Source organism: Peromyscus leucopus, chromosome 2, assembly GCF_004664715.2.
Source record: "Peromyscus leucopus breed LL Stock chromosome 2, UCI_PerLeu_2.1, whole genome shotgun sequence".
NCBI lineage: Eukaryota > Metazoa > Chordata > Mammalia > Rodentia > Cricetidae > Peromyscus > Peromyscus leucopus.
This window is the reverse complement of record NC_051064.1, coordinates 150,821,806-150,842,838: the sequence shown is the minus strand read 5'-3', so window position 1 is coordinate 150,842,838 and position 21,033 is coordinate 150,821,806.

Below are 21,033 nucleotides of genomic sequence, written 5' to 3'. Positions count from 1 at the left end.
ACTCTGCTGGCTGATTCTGTTACCTTGACTCAAACTGAAGTCATCTGAAAGGAGGGGACCTCAATTAAGAAAATGCCTCCATAAGATCACACTGAAGGCAGGCCTGTAGGGCATTTTCTTAATTAGTGATTGATGAGGGAGGGTCCATCACATTGTGGCTGGTGCCATCCCTGGGTTGTTGGTCCTGGAGTCTATAAGAAAGCAGGTTGAGCAAGCCATGAGGGGTGTGGGGGGAGAAGCCGGTAAGCAGCACTCCTCCATGGCCTCTGCATCAGGTCCTGCTTCCAGGTTCCTGCCCTGCCTGAGTTTCTGTCCTGACTTCCTTTGATAATGGACTACAATGTGGAAGTGTAAGCCAAATAAACCCTTTCCTCCTCAACTTGTTTTTTGGTCACAGTTTTTCATCACAGCAGTAGAAACCCTGATGAAGAGAGTTACTAATTAGGAAGTGGCCTCACCATATTACAGAGTCTGCCACCTCCTTGGCCTGGTATCTCCAGAATCCTGAGACATCAGCTTGGTGTGCATGATGTCCAGCCATGGGGATGTGTCCTCGTAGCCAAAGCTGACACCATTTTTTGGTCCCACATGACCACAAGCAGTACTGAAACACGGACAGTAGAAAACACTTGATAAAGGATGTGCTGGATGCTTGTGGAAATGTGACCAATGGGTCTGCAGAGACGGCTCAGCAGCACGAGACTTCAATCCCCAGAACCCTCATAAAAAGCCATGAGTTCCCTTTCCCCCAAGGGCTCAGAACACTGAGGAAGACAGAGGGGACAGAAAGTTTGTAAAAACCAGAGGTTAGAGAGAGACAGAGTAAAACCAAGTCTTCTGGACATGACAAAACCAACGTATTCATACACCCAGAGCAGCTGCAGCTGCTTATTCAGGATACAGACAAGGTCAAATCAGCCAACATCCCAGAATGGAGGAGGGTCATATAAAGACCTATCTGCAGCTGAGGAGCTATGGACAGTTGATGGCTTCTAGTGGAGGGAGATCCAGGTTTCTTCAAGGATATGGCAGCTGGTGGATTGACCATGCTTCAGTGGATGGCCCACAACCATGAATGTATGGGCAGCACATATTGGACTGAGTGGGTTATAGGAAAAAAAGAGAGGACATGAAGTTGGGAGGGGTGAAAGATGGTGGTGGATCTGGAGGAAGTGAGGAGCAGAAGAATATATACCCATGTATGAAGTTTTCAAAGCATTAATTGAAATAATACACTTCCTTAAAATTGGGTGTGGCAGCATGCCTCTGTAATCCCAGTGCTGGAGAGGTAGATACCTGGGGCTCAGTAGATGCCAGTCTAGCCTGCTTGGTAGGTGAGGCTGTGAACTGGATTACCCCCACCAGCATCTAGAGAAGATTTGGAATGTGACCTAAGCTGTAACTTTTTTCACTTGTCCTGACAAGGGCCTGTGAATAAACTTAATCCTAATTCCCTTTTCCACCTGAGAAATGCTCTGTGACCTTGAAGCTGGCTTCTCTGAGTGGCCCCAGACCAGACTCTAGAGCCAGCATGCACCGCTTGGCCTCCATCATGGCGCCACGATGAACACAAGCTCAGACCGAAACCTGAAATACACCCTCCCTTCCTTAGGTTGCTTTTGTAAGGTATTTATAGCCTCAAGAAAAGGAACTAATATAGGCCCTGAGTACAGTCACAACCATCCTTACGAGGCAAGGCAGAGGGCTGTCTGATACAGTGACAGAGAAGATGCTATGTGACATCAGAGATGGAGACTGGAATGATACAGTCACAAGCCAAGGAGCCACCAGAAGCTGCAAACCGTGATGAGCAGATTGCCCCTAGAACTTCTAGAAGGTACCATAGAACTCAAGTCAGATTTCTGCTCTCCAAGATTGTCCTAGGCCATCGCTTAAGGCCTGTGCAGGCATGGACCCCTCTCTCCCTCTGCCATCACAGCCTTCAGCCTCAGGAAGTGTCCTCGGGAGCTGTGATTCACCCCGCCCACCCGGGTTGCAAACTGGCAGGTGTTGAATGAGGTGGAGCCTGGGAGGCTGCAAAGCTGCTGTTCTTCCACTCACAGGTGCACTAAGGGCACAGCAGGAGAGGACTGCTTTCAGAAGGGAGTGGATTTGAACAAGGGGCTTTGAGGGGAGCCGCATGAAGATACATTGAAAACACAGTCTTCCCCTTCCCAGAGCTCTGCCAGCACCAACTCCATCCTGAGTGTCTACCCCATCCCTTGCAAGTCATCCCAAGGCATTTCCCTGCCCCTTTCACTCAGCTTTTCTTGTTAGTTAAGGAAATAAGAATGGTCACCGTGGGCTGGGCCGGCAGCCCATCCAGCCCAGGAGCTGGTCTCCAAAATTGGTACCCAGGGATGTTTTGAAATGGCCATCCTCTTTAGAGGAATTATCGATTCCTCCCTTGAGGCCAGCTGGTTGAAATATTAGCATTTGTATCACAGGAAATTGTCTAAGACAATCCCGACGGCCTCCAGCTCTCTCTAGCTGGATTCCATTAGTGAAGACAAATCACCAGGTGCCCCTCTCCCTGGACACCAGGTTTGAGCTGAACCAACTTCAGAGGCTTTGGCAGGGCTGAGGTCTGAGGCTCCCAGGGTGTAGATCTTCTGGAAGCAGGGAAGAGTCCAGAGAGAAGGCTGCTGGGCAGACAGAGGACAGACAGCCTGCTGCAACCTCAGAAAGGCCCTAGTGGAGCGGAACTAGGACACCACATGGAATGGGCTCAAGATGTCTACATTGGTGAGCTCAGGCTGGCAAAGAACAGAGACCTGGTGCCTTCCACAGCACAAGCCTACATTCTCATAATCCTGAGACCTGTGAGGAAGTCTGTGGCCATGGTGACAAGTGTCTCCTGGTGTCATCTTCTGATGCCTCTCTCCCTAACGTTCAGGTGCTCCCCTTCATAGTGGGTCTAGTGTAGTCTTCCTTTGGCAGAAGAACATCCTACTATCTCTTTCCCTTTCTGTAAGGATGTTAACCATTGGGTCAGGGACCTATACCTATGACCTTATCAACCTTGACCTATGACCTTATCAACTTTGACCTCCAAATACAGTACCCAATATGAAGGCCTCTAAATACAAATCTTAGGAGGTGAAAGTCAGCCATCCCAGGGCCCAGATTTCACTTTTCAGACTGTGTATCCAGGCTGGGGAATCCAGTGGTTTTCCTTCCACCATACTGGACTAGTTCTCTCTCACACCTTTACTGTCTCTCAGGGGAAGGGAAAAGAAAGCTCAAATAAACATGTGTGGTGATTAATCTTAATTAACTAATCTTGGTTGGATCAAGATTAATCCTCCTGGATTTAGAGTTACCTGGGATATTAGCACGTCTAGATATGTCTCTGAGGGAGTTTCTGTGGATAATTAGATTATGAGGGTTCTGGCTTAATCAAAAGATTCACCCCTTGATGGATTCAAGAGATGGTGGCATTATTAGGGAGTGGTAGAAAGTTAGAGGTAGAACCAAGTTGGGGTGTACCCTTGGGGACTGTATCTTCCTGCATGATCCCCTCTCTGCTTCTTTGACCATCATGGCACAAACAGCTGTGCTCTGCTTTTTCAGCCTCTTCTGCCATGGAAAAGCACTTCTGAAAACACCAGCCAGCACGCGTCCTTCCCCCTCGAGTTATCGGATATGTTGTCCACAGTAAGGCAAAAGTAGCTAACACAACCTGAAAACTGCAAGACTCCAGTCACCTGGATCCAGCCAGTAATGCTCCTGGACTGCCTAGGAGTATCTGACCCCTGGCTGCTTCAGGGGAGAAGGACAGCTGCCAGGAAAAGCTGTCCAACTACAGACAACTGACTGGAAAGGGTCAGGGTCTCCATGTTGTCCGTGGAGAACCAGAATCCAGGTCAGAAGGCTCGCTCGGCATCTCTCACAGACCCCCCCCCCCTTTCAAATGCAAAGAGGGGCCGCAGCGGCTCAAAGAGTTTTCTGTGAGAGTATTCCAAATGCCTTCCTTCCCGGAACAACCAGATTGTTAATGAGGGATAAGTCCCTGTGCCCTGGGCATTCCAGGGGCAGAGGCTGAACTCTGTATGAGAAGACAATGGAAGACACAGGATTAGCCATGTCTATTGATTTAGCTCCCCTACCCCCACCCCAGAGCCTTTGATTCTGCTTTTTGATTCTTCTCCACAAAGCGCCTGACTGGGATCCCAGCCTTTGTCCAACTCACTGGCATCTTTCTCAGAGAAAAGCCAAAGATTAGCTCATGTTTGCAGATAAACAAAGCTCCCTCCGGAATAAACACAAATAGCATCATGCCCTGGCCCACGTGAGATCCAGTTGCAAAACCATGGCATTGTCTCAGAGACCCCTAGGAACAATGGGAAGGTGGCTCTTCCCAGAGCCTGCAGTTGCACCTCCCTCAGGGTCCAGAGCCCTCTCTGTAGAAAAGGGTTCACCTGAAGCCCATGGGACCCTGGATGGAGGAGGCTAAGCCCAGTAGATTTCCTTCCAGTGTCCACCGGGTGCAGACAAGGCTGTTACCTGCAAGTGCCATTCTGCCCATGCGACCCTCGTGGGTGGTTCAGGAAGAAAAGGGAGGAGGCCCTGGAACTTGGAGATTCCTATAGGCGGCTCCTATCAGACCCTCAGGTGCGTGGAGCCCAAGGGTAAGAGGAGCACAGAGAACTAGAAAGACGGCTCTGCACTTAAGAGCACTGGCTGTTCTTCCTGTGGTCCCAAGTTTGATTCCCAGCACCCATGTGGAAGCTTACAAACATCCATGTTTCCAGATTCAGTGGATCTGGCACCCTCTTCTGGCCTCTGAACATAGCAGGCATTGGGTACATACACGTACCATTCAGGCACAAAGATCCATACACATAAAATAAAAACAGACAAAAGAGCATACACCATGAGCTTGTGTGTTTTACCCCTTTCCTCTGTAAACCTGAGGTCCCCGCCAGCATCAGCAGGCCTGAGACAGGAGGAGAAGCAGAGTCCACAGATAAATCACAGGATCCTATTACCAAAGGACGCACTCTGTCCTCTGACCTTGACAAGTAGAGTTCTTAACAGGCCAGAAGGCCAGGATTAAGCTTAGAATCCTAACACTCCCTGAAATTCAGTATCAAACCTGTGAGGTACTCCAGAGATGGTTCAGATTCCAGTTGGCCACCCAGTTTGTCCTAAAAGGAAGAAGTCAGTTGGACCCTGGAAGAGTCAGTATTCAGGGCTGGGACTCCCGCTGCCCTGGGCACTGTCCTGTGAGCTCCAGGCTTCTCTGAGTATGTCATGTCTCCTGGTCCTGCAGACTTCTCTCTGAGCTGTGGGACATCCTAGGGGGCCTCTGAGCTGGCCATCGTAAGGCTGGTCACAGCTACCTCATCTGCTGCAGCCTCCAAGCCAAGACACATCCAGAGACTCAGGCTTAGCTGATTCAAGTCCCCACGGCAAACCCTTTGGGTACAAAGTGAGATATAAACAAATTAATGAGAATAATGAAAATAGCAGCCCCATGTTTCCTTGATGCTAAGACACGTGTTCTCATTTCTCTTTTTATCTTTTCTAGAATTGGGACACATTTTATAATTATGATAAATGCTGAGCACAATGAGACTTCACAGGCTGTCCCTTCACTGTTGTTAGGTCGATGGTGCCCCCTACAGTCAAAGATGTCCTACAGCCAGAGCTTTAGTGATGGAAGCCAAATCCAGGCATCCTCTAAGGAGTGTCAGACTAAACTGGGGGTACCAGCTGTGTTCCCTCCATCCTCATTTGGTTACAGGAGCCTCTTCCCTGAAGCAGGAGAACCAGGAATATAAGAATCAAGAGTCTGGGCTTTCACTTCCTCATTTCCTCCCACTAGGCATGGGATGGACCTGTGCATTTTGCCAAGCCACATGTTCTTCCGGTCACATTTTCCCTACATCATTATCACAGATGTCAGGGGGAAGAAGAGAGAGAGGAGAGGAGGGGACGCTCCCATCCATCCTTCCACTCTCACACCAGCGGTGACTTCCGACAAGCACCCTTCACTCTGACCAGTAAATATACGAGGACTTGAAGAAGTTCATTTCCTTGGGAGTAGGCTGGAGCCGCAGCTCACCTCTTCAGTCAATAACTGATTATCTTGCTTGCAAATTCAATTCACTGCCTGCAGCCTGCCTTACTTGATGGGTCCTGACAAGTCTGATTGTTTTGGCGGAGTCTGTCAGAGGCAAAGGCTGCTGGAGCTGGATTTGCTCCGACTCGGGCTTTGTGGGCACCAGAAGAGGGGGGCAGCCTGCTCCAGAGTTTCCAGCCTCCCAGATCTTCCAGTGATGAGGTCCCTGGCTCTGAGGTATTTCGAATAAGATGTTCTCAGTAATCTAGGGCATTTGAATTCTTGGTTCTCTGTTGGTGGCTCTGTTGGGGAGGCTTAGGAGGTGTGGCCTTGGAGGAGGTGTGGCCTTGGAGGAGGTGTGGCCTTGGAGGAGGTGTGGCCTTGGAGGAGGTGTGGCCTTGGAGGAGGTGTGGCCTTGGAGGAGGTGTGTCTCTGACAGAAGGCTTTGAGAGTTTAAACCTCCAGCCACTCAAGTTCACTCTTTCTGTTTCCTACTTCTGAGGCATGTGAGCTCTTAGCTCCAGCTCCAGCCACCATGCCTCTGCTCCTCTTACTCACTTAGAACCATATGCCCTAGTAACCCCTTTCTTCTGTAAGTTGCCTGGGCCATGGTGTTTTGTCTCATCAATAGAAAAGTAAATGACATAGGCCCCATTTTGAAATACAATGGTGTCAGCAATGGCTTCATCTAAATTCAGTCTTTAGCTCTAAGGCACAGGTCATAGACATGAGCAACACTGGTGCCCTGGTATGTAAGGGGACAGGCAAAGAACTTAACACTTGGACAGACAGACATGTGGGAGGAAAGGGTATGTTTGGGATGTTAGAAACAGAATACCCTGTGGGCTGGAGAGATGGTTCAGAGGTTAAGAGCACTGGCTGCTCTTCCAGAGGTCCTGAGTTCAATTCCCAGCAACCACATGGTGGCTCACAACCATCTATAATGAAATATGGTGCCCTCTTCTGTCAGGCATACTAGCAGGCAGAACAAGGTGTACATAATAAATAAATAAATCTTTTTTAAAAAAGGAAAGAAAGAAACAGATTACCCTGGATTGTCTTCTAAAGCCAAGGACCAGACAATTGGAGGACAGCACCAACTTCCTTTTCTTTGTTGTGATGTCCTTGGAAGACAAGAGCCTTTTCTATCCATCTGTTATCCATCCATCCACCTACCCATCTGTCATCCATCCATCTACACATCTACCCATCTATCCACCCACTCATCCATCCACATATACGTTCATCTACATATCCATCCATCTAATCCAATACATCCATTCATCCACCACCACCTATCTACCCAACCACCCATCTACCCATTCATCTACCTACCCATCCATTCATCTACCCATTGACCCATCAATTTGTTCACGATCTCTCAGGTCTTACACAAAGTCCCGTAGATACAAGGGATAGACATGCATTCATTTGTTCATATCCAAGCATCAGTTACATGGCTCTAGAATTTTGTTAAGCAAAGTTTAAGAATAGGACTTCGCTGGGCAGTGGTAGCACATGCCTTTAGTCCCAGCACTCGGGAGGCAGAGCCAGGCGGATCTCTGTGAGTTCGAGGCCAACCTGGTCTCCAAAGTGAGTTCCAGGAAAGGCGCAAAACTACACAGAGAAACCCTGTCTCGAAAAACCAAAAAAAAAAAAAAAAAAAAAAAAAAAAAAAAAAAAAGAAAGAAAGGAAGGAAGGAAGGAAGAATAGGACTTCATTGTTACCTCTTGAAAGATTCCTGAAGCCTAACCAGAATTTCAGGCAGAAAAAAATAAGTCCTAAGAGGGATTTCAGTGGTAAGCTTTCAAACCATGCAGCTCAAAACCCTTCAGAATTCATTTGAGGATGCTAGAAATTATCATACAAACTTCACTGTAATCATATTTAAACAATTTCTTGGGTAATGAAAACAACACATCTACAAGGTGTTAAGTGGAAAGCTTCACACACAACAGACCAGCAGTCTGCTTCTCGGCTGGCAAGCCACCTCGTTCTCCAGGAGAACTGGAAACAGTCTCCTGTAGCCGCCCTGTGGGTGTGTGAGTGACGGGCTGTGCCACTGATTCAGAGGGTCCCAGGCAGACTGCAACAGCACGTGCAAGCTGGGATATGTGAGAGGCTGTGGGGAATGCAACAGGTGCAGAAACGGGATGCAGAGGCACCTGAGTGGAGAGGCTTCAGTGTGAGACACAAGAAGTCACACAGGCTTATAAAGATGCATCTGTGGGTACAGGAAACACAGTTCGGGATGCAGGAGACTGAACACAAGATGTGGGATGCACAGCCTGGGAGGCAGAGATGTGGCTGGGACACAGATAACCCTGTCATGTTAGGGATGGTTTCAGTGCTTATTATGACCTGAAGTGGGAGCTAGCAAGACAGCTCAGCAAGTGAAGGTACTTGACACCAAACCCAAGGATCTGAGTTCCAATTCAGGAAGTTGCAAGGTGGACATTTAAAACATTGTCATGTTTGTAACCACATTCCCAGGCGTCTTAGGGTTTCTATTGGTGTGAAGAGACGTCATGACCACAGCAACTCTTACAAAGGAAATCACTTACCCGGGGCTGGCCTACATTTTCAGAGATTTGGTCCATTATCATCATGGTGGAACAAGGTTGTGTGCAGGCAGACATGGTGCTGGAGAAGGAGCTGAGAGTTCTTCTTCTTAATCTAAAGGCAGCAGTAGGAGTTTGTGTGCTGGGCATAGTTTGAGCATATATGAGACCTCAAAGCCCGCCCCCACAGTGACACACTTCTTCCAACAAGGCCACACCTACTCTAACAAGGCCATACCTTCTAATAGTGCCACTCCCTATGGGCCAAGCATTCAAACACCTGAGGCTATGGGGGCCATACCTATTCATACCACCACACCAGGAGAATCAAGACTCCCTGACATAACCAAACCGAGAGAAGTGAAATCAGCCTATTTGACCGTCTTTCATAGTCCTATCTTAAAATGTTCCATGTGTTACAAAGTTTCTTTGATTTAGTACATGTGTCTCCATCATTAAAATTAATTGGGATACCAAGAAAATGATTTAATCTCTTACTTATTGTTTCTTTTTTATGAAAAATTTCAAACATATATAAACAATACAGTGGTCAGCATAACGAGTACACAGGCCCTGCTGCAGTCCCATTTCTGTTGCTATGATTTAAAAAAATGTCAAAAAGCAATGTAGTGGGGGACAGGCTCTGGGAAGCTGAGGCAGGAGCATGAAGCAGCTTGCCACATCACAGCCACAGTTAAGAACTGAGAGTGGGTTCTTGCTTGCTTGTTTCTCAGATTAGTTCAGCTGGGTTTCTCTCCACTCTCTTATATAATTCAGGGCCCAGAAAAGGGAGTGGTGCTGCCCACAATGGCTAAGTCTTCTTCTACAGATGAACAGTCCAGACAATTCCCCACAGACATGCCTACAGGCTGACCTGACTGAATGAGTCTTTGTAAAGACACTCTTGCCAATATCTTATCCTGTCCAGGTTGACGGCCTCTATACAGCTGCTGTTTCTTTCTTTCTTTTTTTTTAATCCCTGATGGCATTATGTTCTCATTGTCCTTCATCAGTTTTGTTAGGGATCTATCAATTTCATTGACCTCAGACAAAACATTTTGTTTGGCTCTCTTATTGTTTATGGCATATTCACCTTCTATAATATTAATTTTTGTTTTTGTTCTTATAATTTCTTTCATTCTGTTTCATTTGGTGTTGGCTCAGTTTTCTATGTGTGTGTGTAGGTGTGCATGTACACACACACACACAAGTGCAGACCATGGTGAGTGTGTGAAGGCCAGAGGATAACTTCTCTCCTTATGCAATGTCGGTTCCTGGGATTGAACTCATATCAGCAGGCTTGGCCGCAAGCACTTGTACCCACTGAGCCAACTCACCAGCCCTTAAATTTCTTTTTCTTGCTTCTTGAAACAAAAGCTTTAAAATATTTTCAGCCTTTCTTCACATACTACATCTTTACACAGCTGCAATACGGATGAAGCTACAAATTTCTCTCTAAATGCCATGTCAGCCCTTACCTACAGATACAATGTCACACACCTTGGTTGACAGTCAGCCATATTTGGTAGTCTCCACCTTGTCACTGAGGTTCCTTCTTTGAGCCACAGGCCAGTTAGCAGTGTGAGGCTTAGAAACCCAACAGCCAGCGATTTTCTGCTTAGTTTTTTCTGCTGGTTTCTGGTGTAATTGTGCTGGGGCCAGCGAACACGCTCTGCATTATTGTGAAAATGGTCAAGACTTGCTTATGAACTACTGTGTTGTCAGTTTTGGTAAATGTCCCGTGTCCATTGCTGGAGTTAAGGAAGGCAGTGCTGACTGCTGTCTCATATATGTCAATTAAGTCTCTTTGATTTATGGTATATTGTTAAGAGCCTCTGCATTCCGTCTGGGTGGTCTGCCTGCTTATGGTATCTGTTGTGAGAAATTGTCTAAACTCTCCTACCAAGATGAAGCGGGAACGTTCCCATTTTCATATTTCCCTGGTGTTTGTTCTGTGTTTGGAGCATAAGCTTACAACTCAAGCTTACATTTGGCCAGAATACCACTCTTTTCTGTAAAGCTATAGAATTCTGGTAGCCTTGAAATATTTCATTTGGAAAAATAACTCCACTGCTGATAAAGAAGAGTCTGAATATTGACAGGAAGGGACACTGACCAGTGGCTCTTCCAAGACTAAAAAGTAAAAATTATGAAACTCTGCCCCTTCTACCTAATGTTTCATCCCCAGGAAGCATGCTTTCAGCACACCCATGGCTCAGAGCTTGCATCTGGCCTTTCTAAGCTCATGGAACTATGAATTTAAATACCAGCTACCTATAACCCAGCACACAGGAGGCTGAGGCAGGACAATCTTGAGTTCAAGACCATCCCTGACTCCATAGTAGTTCCAAGGACAGCCTAGATTACATAGAAAACCAGCATCTCAAAATGAAGCCACATGTATGGTGCACACCTGTGATATCAGACTAGCGCATTAGGTGCCATGTTCATTGAGGCTAGCCTGGCCTACATAGTAAATCTAAACTAGCCTGGGATGCATACTGAAACCCTGATATAGTCTCTCTCTCTCTCTCTCTCTCTCTCTCTCTCTCTCTCTCTCTCTCTCTCTCTCTCTCTCTCTCATATGTGTGTGTGTGTTTGTATGTGTGTGTGAGAGATTCCTCTGTTAAATTGATATTTTCTTTGAATCAGCTGAAACAAAAATAAAATCCAATGAGGATCCAGAAAATATGGCAGAAAAATGTGACATAGGGAAAATAATAGGATGCATATGCCACAGGCTTTCAGGTCACAGGCTGCATGGGACAGAAACTGGACACTCTACATTGACCTTGCTGTCCCCTGGTCAATTCAGTCTACCACAGACAGGACTTAAGGTTTCCACGCAGCAAGAAATGATATGGCAGGGACATTTCTGACTCACAGTGACCATGGGAAAGCTGACCCATGGCTCAGTGACTGCCTGAGATGAAGTGGTAGCTGGGATTTCTCCCCTCCAGTGTGGCCATGAGTCAGATCATGCAGAGTAGGCCAGGGTGATTACTCAGTCAATAAAGCACTTGCCTTGAAAGCATGAGAACTTGATTTTAATGCCCAGAATCTAAAGTTGTTTGTTTGTGTTTTCAGATTCTGGGCATGGCAGAGTATGCTTGTAACCCCAGACCTGGAGGAGTAGAGACAGACAGACCCCTGGAGCTCACGGGCCTACTGATTTAGATTAGTTGGTGAGTTCCAGGCCTGTCTCAAAAAACATGGTGGACAACTCCTGAAGTTGTCCCCTGGCCTCTGCATTCAAATAAAGAAAACAACTTAATGGAGGAATGCACACACACACACACACACACACACACACACACACACACGGTGCACATGGCACCACCCACATGCACAGCTCTCAGGGGCCTCTACAAAGCTGCAGTCTAGCACAGAAGTGACCCCAAAGAACCAGACTCCTAGTGCTGGCTCAGAATGGACTTCGTGTAAAGGGCTGAGTATGGCAAGCCCTCGGAAGATGGTCAAGACACAAGCATGAAGGTTCCTCTTAGCAGCTGCAGAAATAGTATGATCAGAACACCACGGGCCAAAGCAGCAAGAAACTGCTTTTCCACCTCTGGGGTCACCAAGTTAGAACCTACAAAGAAAACATACTTGTGTTCAGATATTTCAGGGTTTTCCCCGCAACTTTATCTGCCTAAACTATACAACACAGTGGGGTTTAGGTGTAACCAGAGGCTTTTCTCTGTTCTGCCCCGTCCCTTGGCTGCTTTTAAATAATCAGAGGCTTAATATTACTTATAAATGCTTGGCCTATGGCTCAGGCTTATTACTAACTAGCTCTTAACAACTTAAATTAACCCATTTTTATTACTCTATGTATTGCCATGTGGCTGTGGTGTTACTGGTCTGCTGGCATCTTGCTCCTTGGGTGGCTGGATGGTATCTCTCCCGACTCCACCCTCCTTTTCCCTGTATCTCTGCTTGGATTTCTTGCCTGGCTCTATCCTGCTTTGCCATAGACAAAGCAGCTTTATTTATTAACCAATGGGAGCAGCACATATTCACAGTGTACAGAAAGACAACCCACATCATTCAGGGCATCCTCAGAGCATTGTCACCATCACCATGGTGTACTTTCGTCCCCGTCCCCAGAACTCACCAGCCACGCAGCTGTCCTCTCTCCTCAGTCCCGAGCAGCTGCAGGTTACCTGCTTCTGTGGATTTTCACATGTGGAAGTTGCAGCAGACGCCATCTGCCACAGTTCATCTGAATGGTCAGCTTGACCAGATTAAGAAATGCCTAGAAGATGAGTCAAGGACTTCTCTGCATTTGTAGGTGGGAAGTTAGCAGAGAACTCAGCTAAGGGGAAGGGACCTATCCTGTTTGTGGATCCATCCTATGGACTGAGTGCCCAAGTGAAATTAAAAGAAACAAGAAACCCTCTAGCACAGGTCTCGGGCATTCTCTCTCTCTCTCTCTCTCTCTCTCTCTCTCTCTCTCTCTCTCTCTCTCTCCCCACTTCACTCCACCCCTCCTCCTCCCTCTCCCTCCATGGCCATCATGAGATTAGCTGTTCTTCTCCACCATAATAAATAGAGACCTCTGAAACCATGACCCAAAATAAACCTTTTTCTTAATCTCCTTAAACGTTTCTGTGAGTCATTTTGTCTCAGAAAATGTGAAGTCAGACAAACTCAGTGTCACCTCATAGCACACATCAGTATCTCATCCCTCTCTGTACAAATCCCACTTCTGTGTTTGGCTGGTCACATTGCTTAAACCAACCATGGTGATGGACACTCGCAATGTTTCCATGATGGGGCTGCTATGAGTAATCCTGCTCAGACAGTGTGTGTGAGTTTGGGGTGGCTCTATGTTGTCAGGTCTATGGCATCTGTCCCTAGGCTTAGAACTGCTGAGCTTTGTGGGGACTGCCCTTAACCTCTGGGGAACTGGCACAGTGACTTCTACAGTGGCTGCCCCATGGGACATTCCTACCAGCAGGTCACATGGCTTCCAGTTTCTGCATCCTTGTCAACACTTGTAACTGTCTCTCCTAATGATTGCTGTCCACCATCCTCAAGGGTGTGAGGTGCCTGCCATTCCTGAGTCTTCCTATATGGGGCAGCTGGACTACACACAACAGCCATGAGTTCTAAGCTATTCCATGCTCCTACAACCATAAAAAGTCCCCTCATATCAAACATCACTTTTCTGAGGCCCTCAGATCCTTTTCCACCTGAAGAAACACCATGCTGACGTCAGATGGCCTCATCCCTGGGTCCTAGGGCCCTGGGCTGCCCTGGCATTCCTGGGGTGTGGGTGGGGAAATGGATCTTACTGGCTGAGCCTCACAGCTCTCCTTGGGGTTGTCATGGAAACCGCTGTAGCCACTGCTCCCTTTTGCCTGTTCCATGTTAATAAACAGCCTCATTATTTTGCAGAAAGCATTTTGGAAAATCACCAGCCCCATGGCTTCATCGTGGCCCAAATTAATGAGGAAAGATTGTGGGGATATTTTTATTGACCATGAAAGGAAGGAAAGTTATGGCTCATTTGTGCACTTTGCTGTATTTATGTTTTATGCATTAAAAAGTGATTTCCACCTCCATCACCCATCACTAATGCCCTCGTTACATCAAAGGTGCGGACCCGGAAGAGTGTCTGCCCGTCAAGCCACCAGCAAATCGGTGGGAGAAATGAGGACGAATAATGCTCCAAGCCAGCTAGACTGGGCCACTCGAGGAGAGAGAAAGCTCGCCCTAACCCAGGAATGGGGTGGGGGGCAGCAGGGACTCAGCCAGGGTCACGGTGGCTTCACAAATTGATCTTTCAGGCAAGGTCAGTCCAGCAAATAGCTGTGAAATATCGGCCCCGAGTCACTTTCCAGAGAGTTTGGAACAAGAGAAGTTGTCACCACTAAGTGTCTGTGAAGGCTTCGTGCAGCAGGGAGCGGCAAGCTCGCACGGAGGGAAGAGGCCTTGGCTTCAGGGGGCTTCTGATCAGGTGCCACTTGACCACATCACTGTGAGGACCCAACACGGAGATTTGCTTACAGCTCACAGCACACAGACATTCCCCCTAGCCGCTGGAGCATTGGAGGCCGGGAGAGCAATCATGGCAGCTGGAGGCAGAAACTGCTTGACGCTTCTCTCCACAAAGGGGAAGAAGGAAGAACAGAGGGAGGCTAATGAGGAACCACACATGAGGAATATGATGATGCCATGGTCAAGTGTACAGACTCAGGGAACCCAAACAGATCCAAATCATAGCCCAGCCCTGCATGCAAGGACTTGATTTTGTTCCCTGTTACTTCTCACATCGGATTCTGAAGGTCACTGGCCAGACTGAGTGAGAGACAGCATGCCTTGTGCTTGCACCCGGCAACTCTCAGAGTGCCTACTAAGTGCTGGGAGACAGCATCTGCAGCGACTTGGCAGCAGTAATGCAGATGTGCTTCTGGGGTAGAAGAAGAGAAAGGTGGGAACCCACCAGCAGCCCCAGACTCTTAAGGGGAAATGTTGCCCTCACCCATATTCCCTGGGGCTGTTCTCTGTGTCCACCTTTCCCAGGTCTTGTTGGGGCACAACGCTAAAGAAAAGAAAATGACCAACGCAGACTGAAGCAGGACCCAGTGAGGAGCCTGGACACATTCACAGACCTACCCACACCACCCACTGAATTCCTGCGAATGGGCCACTGTTGCTACTTTCTGCTCCAGCTAGTGGCTAGCCTGAAGCAACTTGCCTGTGGAGCTCTTTCCTACATCTTTTCCCTCTGAGATTTCTTCAGTGCAGAATATATAGAGCCCCCGGCCCCGAGGCAACCAGCCCAACAGGTACTGGTTCTGTATCCTGCTGTCCTTAGTGCTGAGCTGTTGGGGACACCATCCCAACAGGACTAGGTGCTATCAATCTACACCTTTGTGAAAACAGCTAATATGATCAGAAACCCCCACAGAGACAGTGGCCCTGGTACCATCGAAGTAGAAAGAGTGAGACTGGGTTGAGGGGACATGGCTAGGCTCATGGAGGTGTTAAAATGGACAAATTTCGACCCAGCAGTCACAGGATGAGCACCCAGCCCCAGCAGACAATCAAGCATGCTTGGTTCCTCTGTGTGAAAATGTCTGACCTCAGATGAGGGTTTGCACTCTACGTGTGTGATGTGAGTCACCTCAGGCAACATTGACACTCTCAACATGGTTGCATGGTACCTCATTCTCCTCAGAGTTGACCAGCTGAGGCTGTGAGGTAAGCCCTATGCCTCTAAGCAGAGATGGACTCAGATCTTATGAGGCTTGACATCGCCTTGGACTTTAGACAATGCAGGGCAGCCAGCCCAGAATGTTCCTCCGATAGATTCCCATGATACCCTTCTCTATGCCAGGAGTGTATATCAACAAGGAGCCTGTGGGTAGCCTTACCCTGTGGTGGAGGTGAGAAGTGATTCTGAGCCAGGAACTGGGAATGTCTTGGTTACTTTCCTATGGCTGTGATTAACACCTTGGCCAAAAGTAACTCAGCGAGCAAAGAGATTTTACTCCAGCTCACTGCTCTCAGGTCACACTCTGTCACTGAAGGAAGTCAAGGCAAGACTCCGGATGGGAACCTGGAGCCAGGAACAGAAGCAGAGACCATGGAGGAGTGTTGCTTACTGGTTTGCTTCCTATGACTTGCTCAGCCTGCTTTCCTATAGCTTTTAGGATCACTCATAATGTGTGGGCCCTTCCACATCAACCATCAATCAAGAAAATGCCCATGGATTTATTTACAGGCCAATCTGATGGAAACATTTTCTCAGTGTGGCTTCCTTTTATCAAATAACTCCCGCTTGTATCAAGTTGACATGAAACTAGCCAGTGCAGGGAGCATGCTGTGAAGGGCCTTGGGGCCCCCTAGGATACAGCTTTTCCCTAAGGCCTTTGGCAATGCCTGTTTCCTGTGGCTACTCTACCAAGTCCACACACAATGCACAGCCACTTCTCTCACAGAGGCGGAAGTTGTGAGTCAAGGTCTTGGCAGGGCCCTTCCATCCACAGGCTCTGGGAGGCCCCTCCTACCTCTTTAGCTTCCAATAGCCCAACATCCTTGGCTTATGGCTGAGTCACACCAGAACCCGGTTCCCTCGTTCAAATCCGTGAGTCCTATTCTCTCCTGTGAGGACACGGGCACTAGTTGGGGTCCATTAAGCCAGCAAGGTCAGACCGCTATCCTTAACACACCCATAAAGACTTCATTTCCAAGTGATGTAGGATTCGGAGGGTCCAGGTAGATGTGGGCTTTGGACAAACACCATTCAGTCCTCTGGGTAGAGACACTGGATGGTGTGGAGAAAAGGCGGGGTACAATGTGACTTCCGTTCAAAGGATTCCTGTGGCTGGGCTGAGGGTGGGGCACAGTGAGCATGGGCTGGGGCAGTGGCTGAGCAGGTGTGAAGAGCAGGTGGACTCTGGACCAGTCCTGAAGGTGGAATTGAGAGGGCTCACTGACAGATGGGACTTCTTCCCGGCACCCAGGCTCCCACAAACCCATTTCTATGGTCTGGTCTGAAATCATTCTTTTCCTCCACCTGGCCCTCCTCTGCCACACATTGCAATAGCATTAGATCTCAATCCATCAAAAGGCTGCAGAAATGTGGTGCCTCAACCCAGGGGAGCTGTCTCCATCCCCGCAGCCAGTGACCCACAAGACGCTGCCTTGTCACCCTCCTGAGTGGCAGAAGCAGTATTTATTACACAGCCTAGGAAAGGGAACCAGTGAGAGGCTTGGGCTGCATAGGGTCAAGCTGCCAGACTCCACCTACCTGCTGTTCTTTCTAACAACACAAAAAGTAGCCTGCTGCAGGTGCTTATAGCAACCCCAGTGGGGATAGTCAGGTGTGCATAGCAACCCCAGTGAGGATAGTCAGGTGGGCATAGCACCCAGTGGGGAAGTCAGGTGTGCATAGCAACCCCAGTGAGGATAGTCAGGTGTGCATAGCAACCCCAGTGGGGACAGTCAGGTGTGCATAGCAACCCCAGTGAGGATAGTCAGGTGTGCATAGCAACCAGGAGTGTGCAACCCCAGTGAGGATAGTCAGGTGTGCATAGCAACCCAGTGAGGATAGTCAGGTGTGCATAGCAACCCCAGTGAGGATAGTCAGGTGTGCATAGCAACCCCAGTGAGGATAGTCAGGTGTGCATAGCAACCCCAGTGAGGATAGTCAGGTGTGCATAGCAACCCCAGTGAGGATAGTCAGGTGTGCATGCATAGCAACCCCAGTGAGGATAGTCAGGTGTGCATAGCAACCCCAGTGAGGATAGTCAGGTGTGCATAGCAACCCCAGTGAGGATAGTCAGGTGTGCATAGCAACCCCAGTGAGGATAGTCAGGTGTGGCATAGCAACCCCAGTGAGGATAGTCAGGTGGGCATAGCAACCCCAGTGAGGATAGTCAGGTGTGCATAGCAACCCAGTGAGGATAGTCAGGTGGCATAGCAACCCCAGTGAGGATAGTCAGGTGTGCATAGCAACCCCAGTGAGGATAGTCAGGTGTGCATGCATAGCAACCCCAGTGAGGATAGTCAGGTGTGCATAGCAACCCCAGTGGGATAGTCAGGTGTGCATAGCAACCCCAGTGGGGACAGTCAGGTGTGCATAGCAACCCAGTGAGATAGTCAGGTGTGCATAGCAACCCAGTGAGGATAGTCAGGTGTGCATAGCAACCCCAGTGAGGATAGTCAGGTGGGCATGCATAGCAACCCAGTGGGGATAATCAGGTGTGCATAGCAACCCCAGTGAGAATAGTCAGGTGTGCATAGCAACCCCAGTGAGGATAGTCAGGTGTGCATAGCAACCCCAGTGAGGACAGTCAGGTGGGCATAGCACCCCCAGTGTGGGCACCTCTTGGCATCCTCATCAACCCTGAGGGCTTCCTTCTGACGTTCCTGTCTGCTAGCTGCATGTCAAAAGCGGAAAGCAATATGTTCCAAGGTTCTGAGCTGGCTAGTTTTATGTCAACTTGACACAGGCTAGAGTCATTTTGGAAGAGGGAATCTCAATCGAGAAAATGTCCCCACCAAATTGGCCTCTGAATAAGCCACAATCAAATGATGACCCCGGGTGAGTGGTCCTGGATGGTGTGAGAAAGCAGGCTGAGAAAGCCAAGAGAAGAGACTGCAAGTAGCACTCTTCCAGCTCCTGCCTCCAGGCTTCCGCCTCCAGTTCCTGCCTGCCTTCCTCCGTGGAACTGTAAACTAGAATAATCCCTTCCCACCCCCAAGTTGCTTTTGGCCCTTGAGTTTTATCACAGGAATAGAAAGCTTGACTTAATGGTTTCCATGCAGTCTTCTTGGTGTCTGGGTCTGGAATCCCATGCGGGGTGTGCGGGAGAACTCTGCAGGAAACTATTAGGGGATCCCTCAGAACTCTGGGTAAGCGTCGAGTCCCGCTGGCTCCGCCCTGTGGGTCCCACCCCGTGGGCCACGCCCCGATGGCCCCGCCCCATGGGCCCCGGTCCTGCAGGAACTTTGGATAAGCAGCTACACCTCGGGAGGGATAGATGAGAGGTTCTCTTGAGAAAGGCACCGGTGTCTCTTCAGAAGGAAACTTCACAGCGATGAGTGCCGAGCCACTGCGGGGACAGTGCGCCTCGGGAGTGCAGCAGACCTGAGCTAGCAACCCGGTCTGCGCCTTCCCTTCAGACACGACTCTGCACACGCTGCTCTCTGGCTGCTCGCACGCTTCCCCCAGCGCTAGGGAACTCAGGCCGGGCACAGCTCACTGACAGGACCTGTCCCCGGTGCAGCCCTGCAAGACCTTGTGAAGGGACTCCTGGGAACTACAGGACCTTTGCATTTCCCTCTTCCTGCTGCCATCTGAGGGCGATTCCGGAAAGGAGCCTCCACCTCAGGACCAGCGACCTCACCTGAAGTGGGGCCAGTCAGTGCCTTGAACTTGAACTTCCAGACTCTGGAATTGCAAAAATGATATTTGTTGTTTATGGGGGGTTGGGGAACAGCTTGACCACACAGGTGCCGAGACAGGCTTAGAGGCCCAGACACACCGGGATCCAGGAGAAGCCATGAGCTGACCCCACCTAGAGAGGCCTGCGTCTAAGGGGAAGAACCTGACATCCCGAACAGTCCCAGCACCCCTAGACAAATGTCAGCCATCAGCGTCCTGAACCCTGGAAATCCACTCACCTCAAACTCCGCTATGATAAAAAAAAAAAAAAAAAAAAAAAAAAAAAAAAAAAAAAAAAAAAAAAAAAAAAAAAAACTCCACCCTGCCAAAGGCTCTTTGCTTTTACGTACGGGATTCGGACTCCACGGTGGTCTTTGGGGGTCCCCGTCATCTGGGCATAACAATCAGCTACCCTGCCTGGGGTCTGTTACAGACAGACTAAGGAACTTCCAGCGGAAGCAGTGCCCTTGTGAGCCTCAAGAGTCTCAGTGAGGAGCGAACCCTCCGCCTCACCTGGGGGAGGGCGGAACTCATTCCCAGCCCGAGCTGAGGAGCCTTCCTCTGGGAAGCAACCAGCAGAGGCCCTGTGCAGGGGGCAGGGGGTAGGGGCGGGGGGCGGGGCCTGGCCGTGCCTGCCGCTGACCCAGTAACTCAGCCAAGAACCCAAAGGCCCGCAGAGACTCGGCCCAGGGGTTAAGCCCTTGCTGCGCAAGCACGAGGCCTGGAGTTTGGAACCCAGAGCCCCCACGCCGGGTGGGTGTGACAGCCCAGCTCCAGTTCCAGCCTCCAGAGACTGAGGTAGGGGGTTCCATATCAGTGAGCTCGAATAATGTGGAAGAGGGTGATTCCCGACATCAACCTCAGGCCTCCACATGCAGACATACACATGTCCACACACAACACATCACATACATGTACACCCACGCACATGCAAAAAATACGCACATACACACATGCACACCACCCACACACAAAAATGGAAAAATAAAAATAATCAGAAGTCCATGCCCTTCCCCCTAGGGGCAGTGATCAGGTTCAGCCACTCCTCTCTGGAGAAGCACCCGTAGGTGACACTGGACAGATTCTCGGGGACACAAACCCCCTCGCTGCAGAGACCCAGAGGTGCTGTCATACAACATACAGTCCCTCCGGTGGATGCAGGACTCCGATCTCCTGGCTGCTCTCTCATGACTGTGGAGCGTGAAGCCTCACCCAAAGGGCCAATGCTGCCCTCTCCCTGAGGCCGCCGGTAAGGAAGAAGCAGCAGCGTGTGTTGATGTGAACTCCGGATCTGCGTGACTTCATACATGTTTGCACTGTTTGTGCTCATTGTTGGAGCAAAGTGTAACAGAGGAAGGAAATAATCACCCACCCGGCCCCCGGTGTGTTGTCACACCGATTTTACTATTATGGGCTGCACACGACTCTGTGTCACTGTGGACTCCTAGGCCTAGTTTTTAATCAACCGCCGTGTTTGTTCAGATGCTGTGATTCATCCAAG